The 24,897-nt window shown below is 34.2% G+C and overlaps 1 pseudogene; it reads right to left on the minus strand.

Annotated features, from left to right (window-relative positions):
* Positions 1-883: 883 nt before the first annotated feature.
* On the minus strand, positions 884-20,817 carry LOC124971585 (actin-related protein 2/3 complex subunit 5-like; annotated as a pseudogene).
* Between the last annotated feature and the right edge of the window lie 4,080 nt (positions 20,818-24,897).

Genomic DNA, 24,897 nt, shown 5'->3' on the forward strand with positions numbered 1-24,897 from the left:
CTGAGGACATTTATAGGGCATACTAAATGGTATATTAAATATTCATATACATCATCATAATGTCTAAGGCAGCTACTATTTTTCTAAAGAAATAGTATTTCATTCAGAGGCTGCCCAGAGTTTGAACTATATCATAGTTTCTACATCCTTTCTGATTTGGAGTAGCTTCCCCAAAGGGAGCCATATTATTGAAACAAAGGTTTTAATATCATGCCAAATAGGCTCTGATATTTTATAGATACACCTGTATAGAACAAGATTCCTTGTTCTGGATCCTGGGTGACCACAAAGAAATCAAGAGACCATGATAATTGAATGATGAAAGGAAGTAACATTCGTAAAACTCACAGCATAATCTGGAGGTAAGCAGAAATAAAAGTGGAAATTAGTAGTGGTTTTCACTCACACTTTTGCTTAAGTAAGAGAAGTATGGTCTTGTTTTGCAATTAATAGCTGCCAGTTTCTCATATAAATAGATAAATATATCCATATTTGTAAATGTAAATATATGTATATATTTATCTATTTATTATTATTATTTTTAAATAAAGATCACTTCCTGACTAGCAATGAGTTAGGAAACTGGCCTCAAATTCTGATCAAATCCCTCAGTATTAGTCAAGAATAATATAAAAGAGCACAGAAATCAGGTGATAGGGGTTTAAGATTGCACAATTAACCTGAATGTACATGATAATATACACAGACTGGTATACACATCATTGAAATTATTATGAGAGGATGAAACAATCCTACTGATGCCAAATTTCCTCCACATTATCCCAATTTCCATGAAAGGAAATCTGGTATGTAATTCTCTTCTTTATAGACATGAAAAAGGAGGCAAGAAGGCAAAGCTGAGAGAAGCAGATGCTACCCACAGGGCAGCGGTGGCATTTGGTTGTTTTGGTCTTTGTGCCAGCAATTCCCACTCCCACGGTGGAACCAGTTCCTGCTGGACTACACCGTTTTCCTTGCAGTCACGACATGAACAATGGATCCTACTCCTCCAGCAGCAAGTGCCTTTTCATGCCATTGTAGTAACATAGCACTGCTATTGTCAGATGGGCTCTCAAAGCCCTTATAAATATACTTCATTAGGAGATCCACATCATTCTTGTCCAGAGATTGAACGGCCTTTTCAATACCATTAGCTTTAAAAGAGATGAGCACCTTCAAGACAGTACTGCCTGCCCGATCCTTCACCGCCTGACTCTTGACAGGGGGATTTTTCAGAGCTGCCTGGAGAGCAGCCGCCATGTTTCCTTGCCGCAGGCAGGAGTCCACCTCGCCCTCATCTGGCCCAGCCTGTCAGTCGCCCCCGCCCTCCTCGACCACGAACTTGTTCTCGTCGTACTTGTCCACGTCCACCTTCGGGAAGCGGGGCAACGACACCGTGTTCTTCGACTTCCCGGACTTGGACCCGTGGCAAGGCCTCCTCGGTGCTGCCTCTCCACCTCTTTCATTTTTGATAATTTGTTAAAATGGCTCATACAACTCAGAGAAACGCTCAACTTATGTTTACCAGTTTATTTTAAAGGATACAAATAAGCATCCAGAGGAAGAGATACGTAAGGTGAGGTCTAGATGGCCCTGAGCATAGAAACCTTTGTCCCATGGAGTTTGGGTGTAGCATGTTTTTTTTTAAATGGAGTCTTCTTCATATAGGCATGATGGATTATTAACTTAATCTCCACTCTCTCACCTGTCCCCAGAAGATAGGAGTTTGGGCTTCCTAGCAAAAGCTTGGAAGTGTTCCCTTTGTTCTCAGTGTCAGGAAGAGTTTGTGTGAGTGAGCATTATTTTGTCTATATTTAAAAGAATCACCAGGGAATCCAGAGAATACTTTTTCACTTCTAATAAGCAGCTTTATTTTGATATAATTCAAATACCAAACAATTCATTCACTAATGATACAACATTCAATGGATTTTAGTATATTACAGAGCTGTGTATCCATCACCACAATTTTGAAATATTTCCATTGTCCTAAGAAGAAACCCATTAAATGTCATCCAAAAATCTTTGCTTTTAGAAATTTGCCTATTCTGGGCATTTCACATGAATGTACTCATAAAATATGGTCTTTTGTAATTGATGTCTTTCACTTAGAAAAATATTTTCAAAGTTCATCCTTGATGCTGCATATATCTCTATTGAACCCCTTATTGTCATTTATTCGATTGTATGGCTAATCCACATTTTATTTATTGATCCATTGGTTGATGGACATTTGGATTGTTTGCGTCTTTTGTCTATTGTACTGTTGCATGAACATTTGTGTACTCATTTTGCATGGACATATGTTTTCATTTCTCTTAGGTAGATACTGAGGAGTAAAATTGCTGAATCATATGGCAATTCTGTTTGTGCATTTGCTAGTCTGTTTTACAAAATGACGGAACCTTTTTTTTTTTTTTTTTGCGGTACTGGGGATTGAACCCAGGGCCTTGTGCTTGCAAGGCAAGCACTCTATCAACTGAGCTATATCCCCAGCCCAAGCCTTTTTATATTACCTTTAGTGATAACACTTTATTATCTTCATTATTTTTAAATTTAATTTTAAATGATTCATAACAACACAACAATGATACATTATTAAAGGTGTACCATATAATGCTTCAATAGATGTATACACTGTATAATGTTTGAATCAAGTTAAACATTTATGATCTCAAACATTTATCATTTCTCTATGGGAAAAACTTACAAAATCCTTCTTTTTGAAATGTATACAACATTATTATTATCTGCATTCACCCTACTGTGTAATAGCACACTAGAACTTCTTCATCAGGTCTAACTATAAATCAGTACCCATTGATCAATCTTTTCCTCAACTCTCCCCAATCTCCTGCTCTCTCCATCCTCTGCAAACCATTATTCGACTCTAAAATTCTATGAAACCTACTTTTGCAGATTCCAATATAAGTGAGATCATGTGGTTCTTGTCTTTCTGTGCCGGGCTTATTTCACTGAACATAATGACCTGCAGTTCTATCCATGTTGTTGTAAATGACAGAATTTCATTCTTTTTGATGTCTGAATACTATTCCATCATGTGTAAGAAACCACTTTCTTTATCCATTCATCACTGGATGGTCATTTAGGTTAAATCCATATTTGGCTACTATGAAAAGTGCTGCAATAACTATGGGAGTACAGATATCTCTTTGGCATACTGATTTTTTGTGACTGACCCATTATAATTATACATAAAAGTGGGAGTCATTGTGATATATTTGTACATGCACAAAGTATAATAAGGTTGATTTTAATTCCTAGTACCTCCCCTTTTCCTTCCCTACCATCTCCTACCTCTATTGTTCTTTCTTCTATTTTTCTGAGATATGCCCCCCACTTTTTGGTACTAGGGATTGAACTCAGGGGCTCTTAACCATTGAGCCACATTCCCAGTCCATTTTAGTCACTAAGTTACTCAGGGCTTCACCCTGAAGCTGGCTTTGAACTCACGATTGTCCTGCCTCAGACTGGGAAGTAACTGGGATTAGAGGCATGCACCACCATGCCTGGCATGATTCCCTTTTCTAATCACATTTTTTCTCTCTGGGTCCTGCATATAAGAAAAAACATTCAGCCAGTGACTTTTTGAGTCTGATTTATTTCACTTAGCATGCTGTTCTCCAGTTAAATCCGTTTGTAAGCAAAAGACATAATTTCATTCTTCTTTGTGACTGAGGAGAGTATATAAATATATGCATATATATACACATATATATGCATATATATATATATATATATAAAATTTTCTTTATCAGTTTTCATCTGTTGATAGGCACCTAGGCTTTTCCCATAACTTAACTATTGTGAATTGTGCTGCTATAAACATTGATATGCACATACTGCTATACTATCCTGATTTCAGTTTTTCTGGATAAATACCAGGGAGTGACATAGCTAGATATGTCATATGGTGGTTCCATTCCTAATCTTTTGAGGAATCTCTATACTGATTTTCATATTTTTAATCTAATTTTCAGTCCCATCAATATGGAAATTCAGATTTAATTTCCTTTGTGTATATATACCTAAATAGTGGGATTACTGGATCATATGGTAGCTATATTTTAAATTTTTTGAGGAACCTCCATGCTATTTTCCATAGTGGCTGTATTAATTTACATTCCCACCATGTATGAGAATTCCCATTGTCCACATATTTACCAACATTATCTAACAGTATCTTTTATAATAGTTATGTTAACAGGTATGTGGTGTTACCTCACTGTGGCTTTAATTTTTATTTCCCTGATGATTAGTGATGTTGAGCGTTTTTTAATATACCTGTTTGCCATTTGTGTGTCTTCTTTTGAGAAATGTTTATTTAGGTCTTTTGCCTATTTTTAATTTGTTTATTTTTCTACTATAACTTGTGGACTTCCTTATATATTATAGATATTAATCCCTTATTTGATGTGTAGTTTGCAAATATTTTCTCCTATTCTACAGGTTGTTGCTTTAATGTGATTTTGAATTGCATTTCCCTGATGGCTATGTTGTTGAATATTTTTTCATGTACTTGTTGATCATTTGAATATCTTCTTTGAAGAAATTTCTATTTAAATCAATTGCCAATATACTATCAGGGTATTTGGCTTCTTATTGTTGAGTAGTAATGTAGTAATTTTTTTTGTTTGTTTTGTTTGGGCTTGTTTTTGTTTTTGTTTTTGTTTTTGTTTTTCATGGTTTGAACTCAGGGATACTTAACCATTGAATCACATCCCTTATCCTGTTTTGTATTTTATTTAGAGACAGGGTCTCACCGAGCTGCTTAGGGCCTCACTAAATTGCTGAGACTGGCTTTGAACTCATGATCCTCCTGCCTCAACCTCCCGAGCTGCTGGGATTACAGGCATGTGCCACCATGCCTGGAAGTAATGATCCTTTATTCCAGATACCAAACCCTATTAACTATATGTTTCATAAAATATGTTTCTGCGGATTGTCTGTTCACATCATGATTGTGTCTTTTGAAGTACAAACATTTTTAATTGTGATGATGTCCACTTTACCTATTTTTTGAATTTGTTGCTTGTGCTTTAGCTGTCATATCTAAAAGACCACTGCCTAGGGACTGAGGATGTGTTAGAGCATTTGCCTAGAATGCATAAGTCCCTAGGTTCAATCCCCAGCACTGCAGGGGGAAAAAAAGAACAATAAAACATTACCTAGTCCAATGTCACAAAGATTTACAGCAATATTTTCAAATAGGTTTATAAAAAGAGTTTTATATTTTCAGTTCTTACACTTATTTGATGTATTTTGAGCTAATTTTCATATGGTTTAAGGCAAGCATCAACTGAATTATTTTGAATATTCCCTCCAAGAACTATTTGTTGAAAAGGCTATTTTTCCCCAATAAGTGGTCTTGGCATATTTATCAAAATTCAGTTGACCATATACATATGATTTTATTTCTGGACCTTCAATTATTTTCCATTGATCTTTATGTCCATCCTTATACCAGTATTTCACTGCATCTTTGTTGTATGTTTTTAAATAAAAAAGTGTGTGTCCTACTTTATTCTTCTTTTTCAAGATGCTTTTAGTTATTTGGGTGTCTTGAATTTCTATATGAATTTAGGGTCAAGTTATCAATTAACGCAAAATGGTAGCTGAATATTTTGTGGTACAGGGGACTGAACCCAGGAGAGCTCTAGCACTAAGCTACATCCCCAACCCTTTTTTTGTTATTTTGAGACAGGATCTCATTAAGTTGCTTAGGGTCCACAAAGTTGTTGAGGTTGGACTTGAACTTGGGACCCTCCTGCCTCAGCCTGTCAAGTTGCTGGGATTACAGACATGCACCACAACATCTGACAGTAGGTGAATTTTAATATACATCATGTTGAAATTTCTTTCAAAAAATTTGCAAATTGGAGAGTAAGTTTTAATTTACTCATCCAATTTATTTCAAGAGTTTTAATTCTTTTTGATGTTATTTAAAATGGATTTTCCTTCATTTTAAATTTAGTTCATTCATTGATACTGTTTGTTAATACTATTGATTTTTCTTTCCTCAAGTTATCTATCTTCAACAGATAGCTACTGCTTACTTGAATTTTGACTAGAAGAAAGTGCAAATACAATAGAGCAACTAACATTGAGTTAATGACCCAAAAGGAAAACAAACAAGACTTTGATTACCAGATTCAATATTGAGAGAAACAACAGATTTTCAGTTCTGTGAATCTTATATTTTTAAAATTTTTATAAAACAAATACATATTTGACATAAAAACAAATGCTAGAGGCAGTTGCCTGGTGGGGAGCAGAGTTCGAAGAAACTGGAGAAAACTGGGCTCTCCAGCTCAGTGAGTCCTGAAATGTGCAGGGATGGAAGGGGCCAGCCACAACAGATGGAAAGAGTGAAAGAGGGTGTGAGGGCATCTTTTTGTTGACTCACCCACCCAACCAGTCCGACACCCACTGGACTGGAGCTAACATCAAACTTCAGACAACCCCACCTATTGGTGGAGAAAGGAAACTGAGAAAAATTTTGAAGGTCAACAGAAGCAACCATTCAATTTCCCATTGAGACGTTCCTCCCCTTTTCATCTTTTTTCACCCTCTGTCTCACACCTCTACCATCTTTAAATATAAATACATTTCATGCATCAATTTATTGAGGAATAGAATGTCTGAATAGTATATGACAGTTTTGTTGTGTATTCTTATATTTTTACATTTTTTATAAATCTGTACATATTTTTCCTCTCACCTACCTGTCTACCTGAATTCTCTTTCTCACTTCTCTCATACTAACAGCCAACATCTATTAACTTTTCCCTTGCTCTTACTATAAATTTTTATGTCTATCTTCTCTCCCTATCCCTCATACACATCACATCTTACACTACTTATGTTCCCTCATTGTCCATCATTTGAAAAGGTAAACCCTTTTTAGCAAACTTACTGTTTATACTATAGACAATAATTGAATACTTCATTTCTGTTTATTGTGACAAACTGTAAATGCCTTAATAGGAACCATTTGGTTTAAGGTGGAATACCGTGATGTTAGTATTGGTCTTCCTCTTAAAGGTGAGGTCCTGGAAGCCTTTGGGAACACTCTTAGCCTATAGGATAGAATCTGTACTGACTCAGTTCCATACTGCTGGATGAGAAGACACACAAACAACATGAAAATACAAGGGAACAAATTGCCTTATACAAAAGAAGATGTTCCAACAATAGAATCCATAGACAACACAGTAGAAAAAATGTCAGAGAAGGAGTTTAGAAAACACAAAGATTGATCTTTGAAATAAAGGATAGTATTGGAGAGAAAATATAGGAAGTGGAAGATCACTTCACTAAAGAGGCAGAGAATATAAAAAGGAATCAAAGGAATCAAGCATGAATCCTCAAAAATGAAGGTAACAATAACCAAATTAAAAATTCAATGGAAAATATTACCAACAGACTAGACCACGTGGAAGACAGAACCTCAAACAATGAAAACAAAATATATACTCTTGAAAATAAAGTTGAGCACACAGAGTGGATGGTAAGAAACCATGAACAGAACTTCCAAGAAATATGAGATAACATGAAAAGACCAAATTTAAGATTTATCAAAATAGACAAAGGTGTGGAGATGCAAACCAAAGGAATACACGCTCTTTTCAATGATATAATATCAGAAAACTCCCCAAATCTAAAAAATGAAGTGGAAAATCAACTACAAGAGGGTTACAGGACACCAAATGTACAAAATTACAGCAGACTCACACCAACACATATTATAACGAGAATGGCTAACATACACAATAAGGATAGAATTTTAAAGGCTGTGAGAGAAAAAAATCATATTACATATAGGGGGAAACCAATTTGGATCTTAGCTGACATCTCAACCCCGACCCTCAACACCAGGAGCTCCTGGAATAACATATATCAAGCTCTGAAAGAAAATGGATGCCAACTGAGAATTTTATATCCAGCAAAATTGAGCTTCAGATTTGAAGATGAAATAAAAACCTTCCATGATAAACAAAAGTTAAACAAATTAACAACAAGAAAGCCTACAGAACATTCTCAGCAAAATATTCCATGAGGAGGAAATTTAAAAAAATGAAAACCAGTAAAGGGAGAAACTACACTAAAGGAAAGTTCAACCAAAAGAGAAATTAAGTCAAGTTAAAAATCAAAAATAAACCAAAATGACTGGGAATACAAATCATATCTCAATAATAACCCTGAATGTTATTGGCCTAAACCCATCAATCAAAAGATATAGACTGGCAGATTGGATTAAAAAACAAGACCCAACAATATGCTGTCTTCAAGAGACTCGCCTCCTAGGAAAAGACATCCACAAACTGAAGGTGAAAGGTTGGGAAAAAACATACCACTCACATGGACTATGTAAAAAAGCTGGGATTTCCATCCTCATATCAGACAAAGTGGACTTCAAACCAAAATAAATCAGAAGGGATAAAGGACATTTCAACCTACTAAATGGAATCATATACCAATAAGACATAACACTCATAAATATATATACCCCCCAAAATGGAGCATCTACGTACATCAAACAAACCCTTCTTAATTTCAAGAATCAAATAGATCACAACACAATAATACTAAGAGACTTTAACACACCTCTCTCACCATGAATAGATCTTCAAAAAAAAAAAAAACTAAACAAAGAAACTATAGAATTAAATAATACAAATCAAACCCTGAATTTATAAAAGGAAAAAAAATAATAGATTGAACTGAAATAAACAAAACAGAGACTTAAAAAACATTAAAGATCAACACAATATATAGATGGCTATTGGAAAAGATAATAGAATTGTAACTAGAATAATTGAGAAACAATATAGAAGAACCAAATAAATATAATCAGAGATGGAAAAGGAGGCATTAGAATTGATATGACAAAAATAAAAAGAATCATTGTGGACTCCTATGAACAATTGTGTGCCTATAAACTGGAAGACCCAGAAGAAACCGATGAATTTCTGGACATATCTCACCTACCAAAATTGAACCATGAGGACATATAAAACCTAAATAGAACGTTAACAATAATGAGCATGAATCAGTAATAAAAAGTCTCCAACAAAACTTGGGGACCAAATGTCTTCCCTGTTGATTTCCAAAAATATAAAGTAACTTCAAAATGGTACACTTCTGTAATCCCAGTTACTATGGAGGTTGAGTCAGGAGGATTGCAAATTCGAGGACAGCCTCAGCAATTTAGTGATATTCTGTCTCACAATAAAATAAGAAAAGGTGGTGAGGATGTGGGGAAAAGGGTACACTCATACATTGCTGGTGGGACTGCAAATTGATGCAACCACTTTGGAAAACAGTATGGAGATTCCTAAGAAAACTTGGAATGGAACCACTTGGAATGGAATTGAGCCAGCTATCCCATTCCTCAGTTTATATTCAGGACTTAAAATCAGCATACTACAGTGACAGAGCCATATCAATATTTCTGGCAGCTCAATTCACAATAGCTAAGCTATGGAACCAACCTAGATGCCCTTCAACAGAAGAATGGATAAAGAAAATGTGATACATATACACAATGCAATATTATTACTCAGCCTTAAAGAAGGATGAAATTATGGCATTTGCAGGTAAATGGAAGCTGAAGAATATCATGCTAAGTGAAATAAGCCAATCCCAAACAACCAAAGGCTGAATGTATTCTCTGATAAGTGGATGCTGATCCATAGTAGGGGGTGTGTGGGGAAGAATAAAGGAACTTTGGATTATGCAGAGAGGAGTGAGAGGAGGGGTAGGGTGGTAGGGATGAGAAGGACAGTAGAATGAGACAGACATTATTACCCTATATACATGTATGAGAAAAAATTAAAAATAAAGATTTCCTGGTTTTAAGTAGCTATAGTTACTACAATGTATCTCTTGGGGGAAGTTGAATGAACAGTACCTGAGATTTTACTAGATTATTTGTACAACTTTGCGTGAATCTATAATTATTTCAAAATAAAAGTTAAAAAAAATTTTAAAAAACAAAAGAAGGAAAGAAAGAAAATCCCACAAGTATATGTTTGAATGCCTGTTTTCAATACTTTTGCATATACGCCTTGGAGTAAAAATGCTGGATCATATGGTAATGCTGCTTACATTTTTTAATCATGCCAGACTCTTTTCCACAGCAACTTGTTTATCCTTTCCATTAGGAATGTACAAAATTCCTATTCTCCACATCCTCACCAAAACTTGTTGTTTTCTATTTTATAAATATAACAAATATTGAGTATGAACTGGTATCTCATTGTGCTTTTTATTTGCATTTTACAAATAATTTATAATGTTGAATACCTATTTTTGTTATTTGCCATTAATGTGTCTTCTTTGGAAACTCAATTCATTATACCATTTTAACTGGGAAAAGTTATCTCCTTACATTTAATCAGGTTTTGTTATTGCATATTTTTTCTTGGTAATAGAAATTGAATCCAGGCGTGTTCTACCACTGATCTGTAGCCCCAACCGTTTTCATTTTTTGCTTTGATACAGGGTCTCACTGAGTTGCTGAGGTTGACATCAAACTTAAAATTCTCCTCTATGCCACCTGCTCAGCTTCTAGAAATTCTTTATATTATTCTGTGTATTAAAACATTTGATTGTGGTTAGAGAAGATACATTGTATGACTTCAGTATTCTCATATTTATTGAGACTTGTTCTATGGCCTGAATTATGATCTATCTTTGAGAATTTTCCATGTGTACTTGAGAACAATGTGTATTCTGCAGTCAGTATGTGATGCATTCTGCCTATGTCTTCTACATTTGATTTACAGTGCTGCTCAAGTCCTTAATTGCTGTTGATCCTCTGTCTAGATGGTCTGACCTTTATACAAAGTGAGATGTTGATGCGTCCATCTCTTATTCTCCCTTCAAATCTATCGTGTTTTTGCCATGGATGTTAGGGCTCTGTTGCTTGTTTCATATGTTTATAATTGCTATATCTTAGTGATGAATTAGCATTTATCTATATATAATGTCCTTCATTGTCTCTTTTAACATTTTAAACTTAACCTCTATTTTACTGACAATAATATAGACACCATAGTTCTGTTTTGTTTACTAATAGAGTATCTTTTACATCCTTTCGTGTTAAGCCTCTTAGTGTCTTTGAACCTAAAGTGAATTTCTTGTCAACATCATACAGTCAGATTATGGTTTTTATGCATCCTGCCAGTTTCTACTTTTTGATTGAAGAGTTTACTCCATTTACATTCAATTAATTACTGAAAAGGATGGACTTTGTTCTACTATTTATTTTCTGTATGTCTTGTACTTTTACTGACCCTCGTTTTCTACATTATTGCCATCCTTTCTGCTTGCTTTATTTTTGTTGTTGTTGTAAACTGTTTTGCTTTCCCACACATTTCCTTTTGTGTATGTATAGTTTTAGATATTTCCTTAGTGGTTAACATGGAGATTATAGTAAACATCATAAATTTATAACAACCTAGCTTGAATTGATAGCAACATAAGTTGAGTAGCATGCAGAATCTATGCTCCTACACAGCTCTGTCTACCACTTTTATTTTGTTGTTGACACTGATCTTTAAAATTGTACCTAATGATATAGATTTTATAAATATTTTATACATTTTTTAAACCAAGCAGGCAATGCAAAGTGGAGTTACAAATGAAAAATATAGTAAGATTGGCTTTCATGTTTGCCCATGTAATTATCAGACATCTTCATTTCTTAATATGGCGTTGTTACTGACCGGTATCCTTTCATTTCAACCTGATGGATGTCATTAGCATGTCTTTTAGAGGAGGTCTCTCAAAAACAAATACTTATACTTTTTGTTTATCTGGGAATGACTTAATTTCTCTCTTATTTTTAGAAGACTTCTTTACTGGACACTGAGCACTGGTTGACAGGTTTTATTCTTTCACTATCTTAAATATATCATTTCACTGCCCTCTTGACTCCATGGTTTCTTATAAGACATTGGTTGATAAACTTATTGAGGATCTGTTGTACTTACATGGCATGTTTTTTGTTGCCTTCAAGATTGTATCTAATATTTAGAAAAAATTAAGGAAAATATTGTCTCTGTCTTTGGCTCTCAACAGTTTGAATATGATATGGCATGGTATAGATCTCTTTTGCTTTATCCTACTTAGATTTTATGGAGCATCTTAGATGTATAAATTAATATCTTTCAGCTCTAGTGAATTTTTCATTTCATTTATTGTAATATTCAGTTGCAGAATTTTTTTTCTTTTTTATAATTTTTCTTTTATTGTTCACATATTGTTTTCCTGATTTTTCTTTAGCATATTTAAAATAGTTGTTTTTAATTGATTCATTGTAATTATATAATAGTGAGATTTATTAAGCATATTCATACATATACATTACATAATTTGAAAAATTTCATTCCCCAGTGTCTTTCCTTTCCATTGCTTCCTCCTTCCCCCATCTGCTTCTTCTACTCTACTGATTTCCCCATTACTATTTATCATTATTAAATTATTATTATTTCAATGACTACATTATAGTTATTTACACATTTGTATATTTATAAAAGCTTTTATATATATAAAAGCTTGATTCATTTTGGTATATTCATACTTGGACATAGCATAACTTCATAGATAAAATAGATGTTCTAAAGTATTTATCTCCTAAGTATGATGACTGGACTTCCACAGGGACTCTTGTCAGTTTACTTTATTCTTTGAGTGAGCTATACTTTCCTGCTATTTTGTATGCCTTGTAACATTTTTGGATGAAAATTGAACACGTGAATAGCATAATGTGGTAGCTCTAGAAATCAGATTTTCCTTCTTTCCCAAAGTTATGTATGTGTGTGCGTGTGTGTGTCAGATTATTGAAGACTGTAGTTTTCCATTTGTTTAATAACTTTTCCAAAATACTTTTATAATCACTGTATTTCTTATTTTTTATCATCACTGAGTCTGTTCCTTTAGATTATGTTTTTTGTGCTTTTATTTATTTAACTTAATTTTTCTTATTTATTTTCATTAACATTTTTGACAGTGATAAATATTTTTTTAAAAAATTCTTTTCATATATGTATATAGGGTAATAATGTCTGTCTCAATCTACCATCTTTCCCGTTCCCACCCACCCCACCCCCTTTAGATTATCTTCAGCCAGCATTTTGACACACATTTCCTCTAATGCCAGGTCATTTTTAGAAAACAAAACAAAATAAACAACAACAAAAAAATCCAGAACACCTTTCCCAAACTTTTCATGAAATCTTAGATCATTGGTATTTGGTCTCCTCCTCCTCCTCTTCCCCCTACTCCTCACTAAACTGCTTAGGGCTGAGCTCACTAAGTTGCTGAGGCTGTCTTTGAACTGTAATCCTCCTGCCTCAGCCTTCCAAGCTGCTGGGATTACAGGCATGCACCACTGCATCTGGCTATGGCTTTCTTCTTTTCTAATATGTGCATTTAAGGGCATAGAATTTCTTATTGTGCATAGATATGGCTGCATTTCCACAAATTTTCACGTGTTGTGTTCTGATAATCATTCGTTTAAAGATAATGACACATTTGATTGCCATTTCTTCTTTACCCACAAATTATTGAGAAATATATCTCAAAGTAAACACTTTGAGATTTGCTTATTATCTGTTAACTTTGATCTTCATTTGTCATCAGAGAACATATTCTGAAGTATTTCAATAATGATCTCAGATTAATTTCATGAAACATTCCATCTGCTCATGAAAAGTATTTATAATCTTCATCTGTAGGCTACAATGTTCTATATGTGTGAATTAGGTCAAATTTGTTAGTCTTTTTGCTCAAATGTTCAATATTTCTACCGAGTTTTTCTGATTCATTCAGTTACTTAAAGTGCTATATTTATAGGTCCCACAATGACTTTAAATTTCTCTATTTTTCCTTTTATTTCCTTTTATTTAGTTTTGTATTTGTTGAACCAACATGATGTGGTTTGTCTCTGAAGGATTCATATGATGGGGGCTTATTCCCCAGTTTTGGCTATATGAGAGGTGGTGGATCCTTTAAGAGGTGGGACCTTGAAGAAAGTGGTTGGGTCATTTGGTATACTGCTCTTAAAAGAGATTAGTGTAGTTCTTGTAGTTCTTATGAGACTCCAGGTAGTTCTTAGGAGAGTGGGTTGTTATTAAAGAGCTAATTTTAACCTTCACTTTCTGGCTTCCTCTTTAACCATGTGATTTCTTCTCCGTGTGCTCCCATTGTTGTGATACCATCTGCCCTGCAAATGTCACCAGAGGAGAAATAGATGGAGTTGCTCATTCTTGGACTTTCGATCTCCAAAACTATGGGCTATATAAACCTCTTTTCTTTATGAAGTACTCAGGCTTGGGTATTTTGTTTTAGCAATGGAAAATGGGCTAATACACAATATTTAAAAAGTGTAGAGAATTATTTTTTATGTTTTCCTCTTAGATCGACTCTTTCTGTTTTGGGGGTACTTGGGATCAGATTTAGGACCTCAAGCAAGTTGTGCAAATGCTTTCCACCACTAAGCTACACTTGCCAGCCTTATCTTTAGGGGAGATTGGGAACTGAACCCAGGGTCTCACACATGCTGGATTAGAGCCTCAATCCTTAGATTGACTATTTTATCATTAAAATATATCTATCTTTAATACTATTTCTTACCTTTAGGTTTATCTTATTGGATTGTTTCATTGTTACACCAGTTTTCCTATGGTTACTGTAGGCATTGATTGATTGACATTTTGACTTTCAACAATCCTCAATCCTTATACTTAAGGTATATTCCTTGTAAGCAGCATATGATTTATTATTTTTCTCCAGTCTGATTTGGAGTATATATCCCACTAACATTCACTCTAATTATCAATAGATTTATATTTATGCCTTTTAATTATTGTTTTTATCTGATTCACCCACTTCACATTCCTACTGATTAAATTGCATCACACGTTCTTAATACAGGAAACTTGTGAACCGCCTAAACTTGTGTTCCACATTTTGTGCCCATAAGTGTGTCAGTGAATATACCCATTTGTTTAAGGTGTGTGTGTGATTTGAGGGAAGTCCATAGCTCTCATTAATTTATAAAAGGGATTTACGATGTTTAAAAAATAGGTGAAATGTCACACATCCAGAAAAAGAGTGTGAATTTAGTTCCAATGTCTGGACTTATAAAAATTGAACTATATTGTTTCTTTAAATATTGAAAGTCCCCTCTCTTCTCAGTTTCCACATTCTTCTAGGTTGAGCTTATCTACTTCTACAATTATTACTACATTCCTGGGTGAGGACATCCAATTCCACATCTCTAGCCCAGACCTCTCTTTTGCCTCTTGACTTTTATCTAGTTCTTTACTGGAACTCTCCTCCTGCATGCCTCAAGGGTACCTTAATCTCAACACATCCAAATTTAATTCCACCATTAATCATGATTAACTATTTCTCTGTTCCAGTTCAAACTGCAGTGCTGACTCTGGTCACAAGGTGGCCCTTTACTTTTTAAGTTTCTCTAATATCCAAATTTTGTTTGAGGAGAAAAATAAACCCATCATTATATTGTAAAACAAGTTACAGTATATTCTTCATCACACAAAAACCTAGTCATTTTGCAACATGCGTATGAGTCAAAACACTGAAAGAAGTGACATAGCACATTATTGTATGCATTCATACAATAAATACCTTCTTTCTTCATTTTCTAATGGATAGCCTTTCTCTCTGCCCTATCTCCTGCTTTTTCATAGTTTCTAATCCCTCTTAAGTTAATTTCTCATAACTTGGAATTAATGTGATGACTTGTCAAGTCCATCATATAAAGAATTTTTTCCTTTGCTCTTTCATTTTTTTCTCAGTTCCCAGTAACAATTGACTGATTACTTCCATTCTGCCTAATTTTTTTTCAATGTGAGGAAAATCGTGGTTACCCTTAGAAGAAATAGTGGAATTGGTATTTCCCACTATTAAATATTAGCAAAAACAATGTAATTTCAAAATTATGCTTAAGAAAGCAGAAGTTTGTTTCTAACTATCTCAATCATCATTTTAATATATGTATCATCTACTTTATTTGGGAGGCTAAGAGAAGAGATTCTAGAGACCAGATATTTGACTTAAGTTTGCTTTTGCAGCTATTAGTTGTACAACATCAAGCAATTTTCTTAAACTCTATGTGCTGCAGTTTCCTCCTTTTTAAAATGGAGACACTGACTGTATAACCCTCGTAGGTTTCTTCTGAGGAATAAATTTCTTACTGCTTGTAAAACACTCAGAAAATTCTGGAACATGGTTCACACTAAAAGTATGCTATGAGTGTTGTTATTAATACAATTATATTCTTCATATTCCAAATTAATATGATTAATAATTAATACTATATGCAGAATTTGTGAAAGGCATTCAGATTGAAACTGTACAAAACTTTAAAAAATAAAAAGAATATTTTTGTCACATACACATTTTCAAAAATGAATAGGTTTTTGTGTGGTGAAAAATATTCCCTAATTTATTTTACAAAAGCATTGAAGAAGATAAGAACAGAAAAATGTGGCTTTAATATTATATCTATTTCCAAAAAAAAATTATATCTATTTCCAAATGTTATCTGTAGTGATTACTTATTTTTCAGTTTGAATATGCACTTGCTCATACATACTTATATGCCTTTATTTCTATCTTTTTTTCTTTCTGTCTTTTGTGGTATTGAGGATTGAACCCAGGTGAGCTACACCTCCAGCCCTTTTATGTTTGAGATGAGGTTTCACTAAATTGCCAAGTCTGACATCAAACCTATGATCCTCCTGCCTTAGACTCCCAAGTTGCTGGCAATAATAGGCATGTACCACCACACCCAAATATACCTTACTTTTCTTGATTATAGTTTTTTACCTAATCCATGAATACAGAAGCACTTTTTGAGAGAAAAAAAAATCACATAAAACCTGCACATCTATTGTATGATGAATCCCAATGTAAAAAATGTTGAAAGATTTTCACAAATAAATCTTAACATACGATAATATTTTAGATCCTGTAATATGTGCATTGCTAGGCTGTCTGGCATTTTGACCTGTTTACTTGAAGACTTGAGTCTCAAGGAATATTTGTACTCAATACAACTGTGTTTCCACTGCACTACCAATGGTTCTCCAGTGTGCATTAGAATCTCTCAGGGAAGCATGACGATAATATGTGTTTGTAGCTCAGTTGGAAGTATGTATAATCCATGGAATCTTGAGATAGATGACAAAGTGTGAATTGTTAATAAAAGACACAGAGATTCCGAGGAGACAGTCTGTATAATATACTATGAAAACCATGATGTACTTTACTCATGTTTTAATTTGCATGTTATCCTGCCTCTATTTGGCTTCTTAGAAATGCATGTCTTTGCCTCTGAAGAAGTGAAGAGATTTACTCCCTGTTCTTTTTTTATCCTTAGTGCATTATAGTTACACATATGGTGTTCATTTTGACATATTCATACAGGCATGGAATATAATTTGCTTCATTGCAGTCTGCAGTACTTCTTTTCCTCCTCTTCTTCCTCCTCCTTTTCCCCTTCAATAGTCTACTGTTCTTCCTTCTATTTATTTAATTAAATTGGTGTCTTATAGATATACATAAAGGAGAAATTCACTGTGGTATATTCATATATGTTCATAGCATAATTTGGTCAATTTCATTCTGCAGTTCTTTCCATTTCCTGTCCCTCCTCCCTCCCACTCTATCCCTTTCCTCTACTCCACTGATAATACTATTTTCATGGGATCCCCCACCTTTCTTTCACCCTTCTTTTTCTCAGCTTCCACATATGAGAGAAAATATTTTACCCTTGACTTTCTGGGTCTGACTTACTTCACTTAGCATGATTTTCTCCATTTCTATCCATTTACTAACAAATGACACAATTTCATTCTTTATGGCTGAGTAAAACTCCACTGTGAATATATTCACATCTTTTCAATTCATTCATCTGTTTACAGGCACCTGGGCTGGTTCCATAATTGGCTATTGTGAATTTCACTACTATAAACATTGGAGTGCCTGAATCATTATAATATGCTGATTTTAGTTCTTTGGGATAAATACCAAGAAGTGAGATAGCTGGGTCATATGGTGGTTCCTTTACCAATCTCTCCAAAGCAGTTGTCCCAGTTTTGGGTTCCACCAGTGTATGAGTGTACCTTTTCTCCCATGTCCTCCACAGAACTTATTATTATTTATAGTTTTGATGATTGCCATACTAATGGAGTCTAAAACTTTAAAGGACATTTTGTCATTGTTGTTGTTTCTGGTGCTGGGGATTGAACCCTGTGCCTTGTGCATGCTAGGCAAGCACTCTACCAACTGAGCTGTATCCCCTAAAGGATATTTTTAATCTTACAAAATACTTTAAGTTCTTTTATGTAAGGGTAAGATAAGTTTGGGTATATTAATCAGTTTTTACTTAAGATAGTGCATATCTCTTTAATTTACACACTTTGGGATATGTATGTTGCCCTAGCAGGTGGGTGTGCCCATTATTTTTTGTATGAGGGACTATGTAGTATCCCAAGAGAGAAGTCACCTCTGGAAAGAGAATGCTAGGCATAAAAAGCCAATGTTATAACTATCTGGCATGTATTCTTGGAAGGTATGCATAAACACACATGCACATGTGCACATACACACACAACATACTTTTTATTATGATTTAGGTAGAAGGTGGCAAATTTCAGTTTTCAATTTGTAACTAGTTTATTCATCATTTATTTTATTAATGAAGTCTCACATGCATATCTTGACTTAGCACTGTCCACCCAAATGGAATCAGGTCTGATTCCTCTGGAAAGCAGAGAACCTAAAAGGTAAACAAGAAAAACTTGTTTTATAAACACCTTTGTTAAAATATAAGTTACACAATTGTGTGACATTCACCTTCATAAGTATAACAGTACTCTGAGAGAAATCAGTAGGACTCTGTCACCTTAAGGACTGCAACACATCAACAGCAGAAGGAAAAAGACAAAGGAGAAGTAACAGTAGTATCCAGAAGAGGGTGGCACCTACTTCTCAGCTACCTGAACTTGTTTCTGAGCAGAGGTTAAAAATTAATCAGCCCTCCCTGCATTCTTCTGGGGTCTGGAGTTCTGAAAGTGCAGAGGAGTTGACAAAGGATCTAAACAGTACAGCTCACACATTCAGTGTCTCACCTGATCCACTCAGCAGCCTAGAGAGACTAATAGTGTTGTCATTTCACAGATGGCAAGGGTGATGCATTCATGTAATATGGTAATACATACTAGGATTATATTATTTAATAAGAAAATTTGAAAATTAAATTGAAACTCTTTTTCTGTTCTTTTAGCAAGTTTTTTATTTATTTTAACCAATTAATCGGGGAAATCATTTTAACAGTTGTTTATTTTATTTCAATTTGTTTTTAAAATATAATTTTAATTTTAATTTATTTTTAATTAGGGAAATAATTTTAACAAATAAATTTTTTATTTTTATTTAATTTTAACCAATTAATTGGGGAAATATAGGTACCAAAAAGAAAAATTAAATTTATTCATAATTTTGCCATATAAACAGATACATTTTATTAAAAATACTACAAGATTCTGTGAATATATATGTATATATAAAATACATAACTATGCATGATTTAAAGTGAAATGATAAATTTGCACACTTTTTACAACTTGTTTTTTCACTTTAAAATACATAATTGCCATCTTTCTGAGCCAAGTGAATGAAACACATCTGTTGATAAAGAAAGATTCATTGATTTGGTCAGAAAGGAATATTCAGGTAGAAACTGTCAATACTAAAAGTTTTGAAACAATTGGAGAAATAAAAGTACATCAAGAGAAGATAAAGAAATAGAAAACAAGGTTGAAAGTATTTATGTCAGAGAAAACTTTAATTTTCAAAATATAAGGCAAAACTCACCATGGTGGTAGTGGCGATAAATAAGGAAGGTCTCCATTAAGGTCACTAGGTTTGGGGATGTAGCTCAGTTGCAGAGTACTTGTCTAGCATGCAAGAGGCCCTGGGTTCAATCCCTAGTACCCACAAAAACAAGGCCAATGGACTATGTCTTAATTTCAGTGTCCTAGGCTAGGCTTTTGTCTTAACTCTGTTATCTACTCCATGAACCATTCTGTATGATCTGTATCTATCATACCAATATTGTTGACAAAAGACTATTGATTCCATTCTCCCCTCTAAGATCCTGGGAAGATGGTCTGTTCCTAATATTTCTTTCAGTCTCCTGGTCTCAACTCCTTTTTCATTTTGCAGAAGTGGCCTATTAGAGTCCTTCTCCTTCCCTGATTTTACTTTTTTCCTGGAAGATACTTCTCACACTTATTCCACTTTACACTTCAGTACTCATGTAAGATATAAAGCAAGCTAAAAGACAATGCTTGGTGGACACATCAGCACCAAGAACATAGGCACTTCTGCGTAACTTACTGCTCTGGCTACCAATGGTTTTAAAGTTTCATTTTTATAACCAGAGAGACCTCCTGTACCCTTGAGGAGGCCTTCAGCAGAGACCTTTCCCTCCTTCAAAACCTACCATTTTCCTTGTAGATTTTTCCTTGGGCCTCTGCAGGTACCAAAAGGCAGAACCTAGAATGTTACCTTGGCACTGAGCTCTGTCCCCGCCCCCATACGCACCCTGCCCAGCCCGCACCACCGTGTTTCTCTCGCACCTACTTGGGCCTGTCCTTGAAGTTTCCTCCACCTCCCAGTTAGCTGAGTTGGGAAGACCTAGAAATGCAGCTGTGGAGCATTTGGCACTCACCCGCAGTCATCCGCAGCCATTCCCTATCTCTCAGAGCACCAACTTTGTTGCTCCTCATCTGTTTTCTTTATCTGAAGCCATTCTCAGCCTGGCCTCTGGTACTCAACTTCTTGCTGTTTAAATACTCACAATGGTAGAAATAGAACTCTCATCCATCATCTATTTTCCTCTCCTGTGATTCATTCACATTCCCACTACCAAACTCTTCTACACTAAAATGAGCATGGGACACAGCAAATGAGACTTCTAAATGTGCAAAGTTTTCTTTAAGGGTATAAGCATATACCCTTATACCCACATTTGTATATCACTTGCTTCAAGAACCACACAAAATAGACCTTGGGTAAAAAAAAAAAAGAGATTTTTCTCTTGAGGTTGTTGTCCATCGTTTTTCTCTGCTTTAATTTTCCTTCAATCTGCTCCTTGATCCCCACTCTCCTCACCCAGTAGTCATTATTTTCCCCCTGAGACCCTTACTAGTAGTACATAAATGGCAAGGAAACTGGGTATCAGGAAAGGAGTCTGGGAATGGAAGTGGAAAATTAACTTTCTTCTGTGTCCTTTTTTGTCGTTATTGTTATTCCAGTTTTTAAATTTTAAATGATCTCTTGGGGCTAGAGGTGTAACTCAGTAGTAGTGTCCTTGACTAGCATGCATAAGACTTTGGGTTCAACTCCCAACACTGAAAAAAAATCTTTCTTTTTACATTAAAGAATACAATGCGGGCTGGGGAGATAGCTCAGTCGGTAGAGTGCTTGCTTTGCAAACACAAGACCCTGGGTTTGATCCCCAGCACCGCAAAAAAAAATATATATATATTAAAATTAAGAATACAATGCTTACATATTTTAGGGGGAATGAGTATCCCAAGATTTCTCTTTTTATCAGGGTGCTGGGTGATTTGACTAAATTAAAATACATCAAATTAAAAAATCTTTTCTATCAACTTCAGAGGAAAGAGCAAATTTTAAAAACATGCTAATTGTTCCAAATCTTTAAGACATACTCTTTAGGAAAAAGGGTAATTTATAATAAAAAGTAAGGTATTCTACTAAATAGGAACTCCTTTCTGACTTGTTTATGTTTATATTTGCCAATTAGACAGTGTTTCTAATGGTACTTCCCAAATAGATTTCAAAACGACAAAATAATTTCACCAGTTAGAAATTTAAAACCCAAATTTTTCTAAGATAAGTCAAAATTTTATGTGTTCAGTAAATTAATCCCTGGAGAGTCTAACAAGTTGCTTGTTTTTATCCTGTTTTAGAAAAATGACTTCCTACTTTTTCACTTTGAGAAGTGTTTAATTTTCATAAATAAGTGGTTCATTTATGTTCTGTTCATGGATACAGTCTGCTACACCTCTCATTTCTGGTTTCCTTACCCCCAGGAAACACAGGAGGAGCCTCAGGTAGTTGCTTCATGCCACTGTCTGCTGAGTTTACCTTCACCTTGTAGCCTCTCAACCAAGCTTAGGTCAAGTGCTCAAGTAACTCTCACCGGATGACTATACTGAATAACCTAGACCGGGTGTTCTCAGTTGGGGGATTCTGTGAACCACTTGAAATATTAAGCAATTTGTGTGAGTTTGAGGTTAATAGGGTATGTGGTTTTTGTGGGAAGGTTTGTACCTAGGAAGCTGAAGTAGCCTGACATAAGTAAGATGAAATCAGAAGAATGCTGAACCTATGCGACATAGGAGGAGAAAGGGATGAGAGAGGATGGGAGACAGAGACAGCAACTGAGCCAAGTTAATGACAGAACAGTACAGTGCTCACATCCTACCTCCTAGACATCCAATAGAAATTTCTCAGCCTCTTCTCATATTCCCTTAAGATCATATTCTTTACTGCCTCATAAACTCTCACTATGAATCTTGACTTCACTGAACTATCCTCAATCTATTCCTTACAAGCAAGACTATCTGAAACAATGGTTATCTGTACAGTGGTTACAATAGATAGAAAACTTTTGAAAGGACAATAGAATGTTGTTGACCAAAGTCATATGTGGAAAATAAGTACAAGGTATTCAGTCTCACTAGGAGTCAAAAATATACCAAATGAAACATTAAGGTACTTTTATTCACCTATCTAATGGGTGAATATTTTTAAAATAACATACCATCCGTGTGTGTGTGTGTGTGTGTGTGTGTGTGTGTGTGTGACTGTCAATGCAAGTAAAATTATTTACATTATCTTGAAGGCTTTTTTGGCAATGCACATATAAATATTTTATACAACTTTTCAGACTCTTAAACCTAATAATTTCACTTTCAGAAATTTTTAGTTAGGAAAAAAGTTATGGTTGTGTGCAAAAATCTTTGTGAATAATTGTTATGATAGCCAAAATAGAGAGGTAACAAACATTAAACAAGAGAGAGTTAACTAAATTGCCATTAATTTTAACATGATGAAATATAATATTTAATGGCACAAAAATATTTACATTGCCTTGTTAGCTAGAAAATGTGTATAATATAGTGTCCTGGTGTAGTAAATACATTTTATGTTTAAAATTTCTAAAAATGGAATTGCAAGGTCAAAGAAGTTGGAAAAAATCTTATTTATTTTCTTGGGTACTGCCAAAAAGGTCAGCAAGATAATTTACACTTGTACCAACACTCTATGTGAGTGATATCATACAAGATGGATGGTATGCTTTCTTTTATGTGTTCAGCAGACAGGTAAACGAGTTCTGTCCCACTCACAAGAACAGTGAGAACTGACATCCCTTCTTCTAGTCCCTCATCTTGAACCTTAGCTATATATATTTTAATTTTAAAATTATATATATTTATACATATTTTGTTTATTTTTTATACACAGTTGTAATATATATATATATATATATGTAACAACAAATGAAGTCTGAGTTAGCTTTAAAGAATGTATTATATTATTCTATATATGTATTTCAAGTAAACTGGAAAATTTGGAAAATGCACAAGAATTATAGAAATGCAATTTTTAAAAACTCCACATTCTGATGAAACAGTTGGGTACTTTCAAGGTTAAATACTTCCGTTTGATTTTTTCCCACTAACATTATAACTTTCATCAATAAGTTATGTAGTACGTAAGTTTGCTTAGGTAGCATTTCAACTTATATACTGACTTTGAAATTCAGTCTTGGTTTAAGATGTAATTCCACTCTAATTGGACACAGAGGAATAATTAAGAAAGGTCTGGAAGGGATGTATGAATTTTGGTTGACAATACCTAGTAAGCACTGAATTAATATTTGTTGAACAATTAAATGGATGAAATTTATAGTTAAGAGTCATCAAATAAAATAAATTGAGTATAGTTTCTTGAGGGTTTTCTTTTCTTCCATATATATTTTTAAGCATAACTAAAATAATTATATTTGCATCATTTTATAACCTGCTTTTAAATATGTTTATTTGCAAAAACATTTCAATGGAAAAATCAGGAAACTATGTACAAATTCCATACATCAAGAAAAAGCAGAAATGCAATTCTATCTCTTTTTCTATTCACATGTTCATAGGTATTTTTTCCTTTTTATATTGGTGCATTATAGTTGTCCATATTGATGGAATTTGTTGTTACATATTCGTACATGCACACAATATAACAATATAATTTAGCCAATATCACTCCATTATATGCGTTTTTAAAACTATTGAATTGGTAACCAAGAATATTGTTTTACAATCTACTTAAAATATTATATTAGTGTTAGAAATATTACTTTTCCAAGCAAAAACATGTTCTTAGGAAACAAATTTATCAGGCAAACTATAAGAAACATATCTCCTTCCTGATGTTAACAACTGTATATAGCTTGAAAATCTCAAACCTGATTAGAAGGAAAGAGAAAGGATGGGAAGGAGAGCCTCGTTTCTAATTCATGTTAGTCACAATTCATACTAGTAATACATGTATCTATTCCTAGAAATCAACAAGGAAATGGAAGCAAATATGAGGGATTCAACCATTACAAGAACTCCAAGTATCAAACACGTAGTGGGGACCCTTAATTTAGATCTTGCTAAATTACAGACAAGTGTGTGGAAAATATCATCAAATGAGATCATATTGTTTGCAGACTTTCCTGTATTGAAAATTACACGA

Source organism: Sciurus carolinensis, chromosome X (genome assembly GCF_902686445.1).
Source record: "Sciurus carolinensis chromosome X, mSciCar1.2, whole genome shotgun sequence".
NCBI lineage: Eukaryota > Metazoa > Chordata > Mammalia > Rodentia > Sciuridae > Sciurus > Sciurus carolinensis.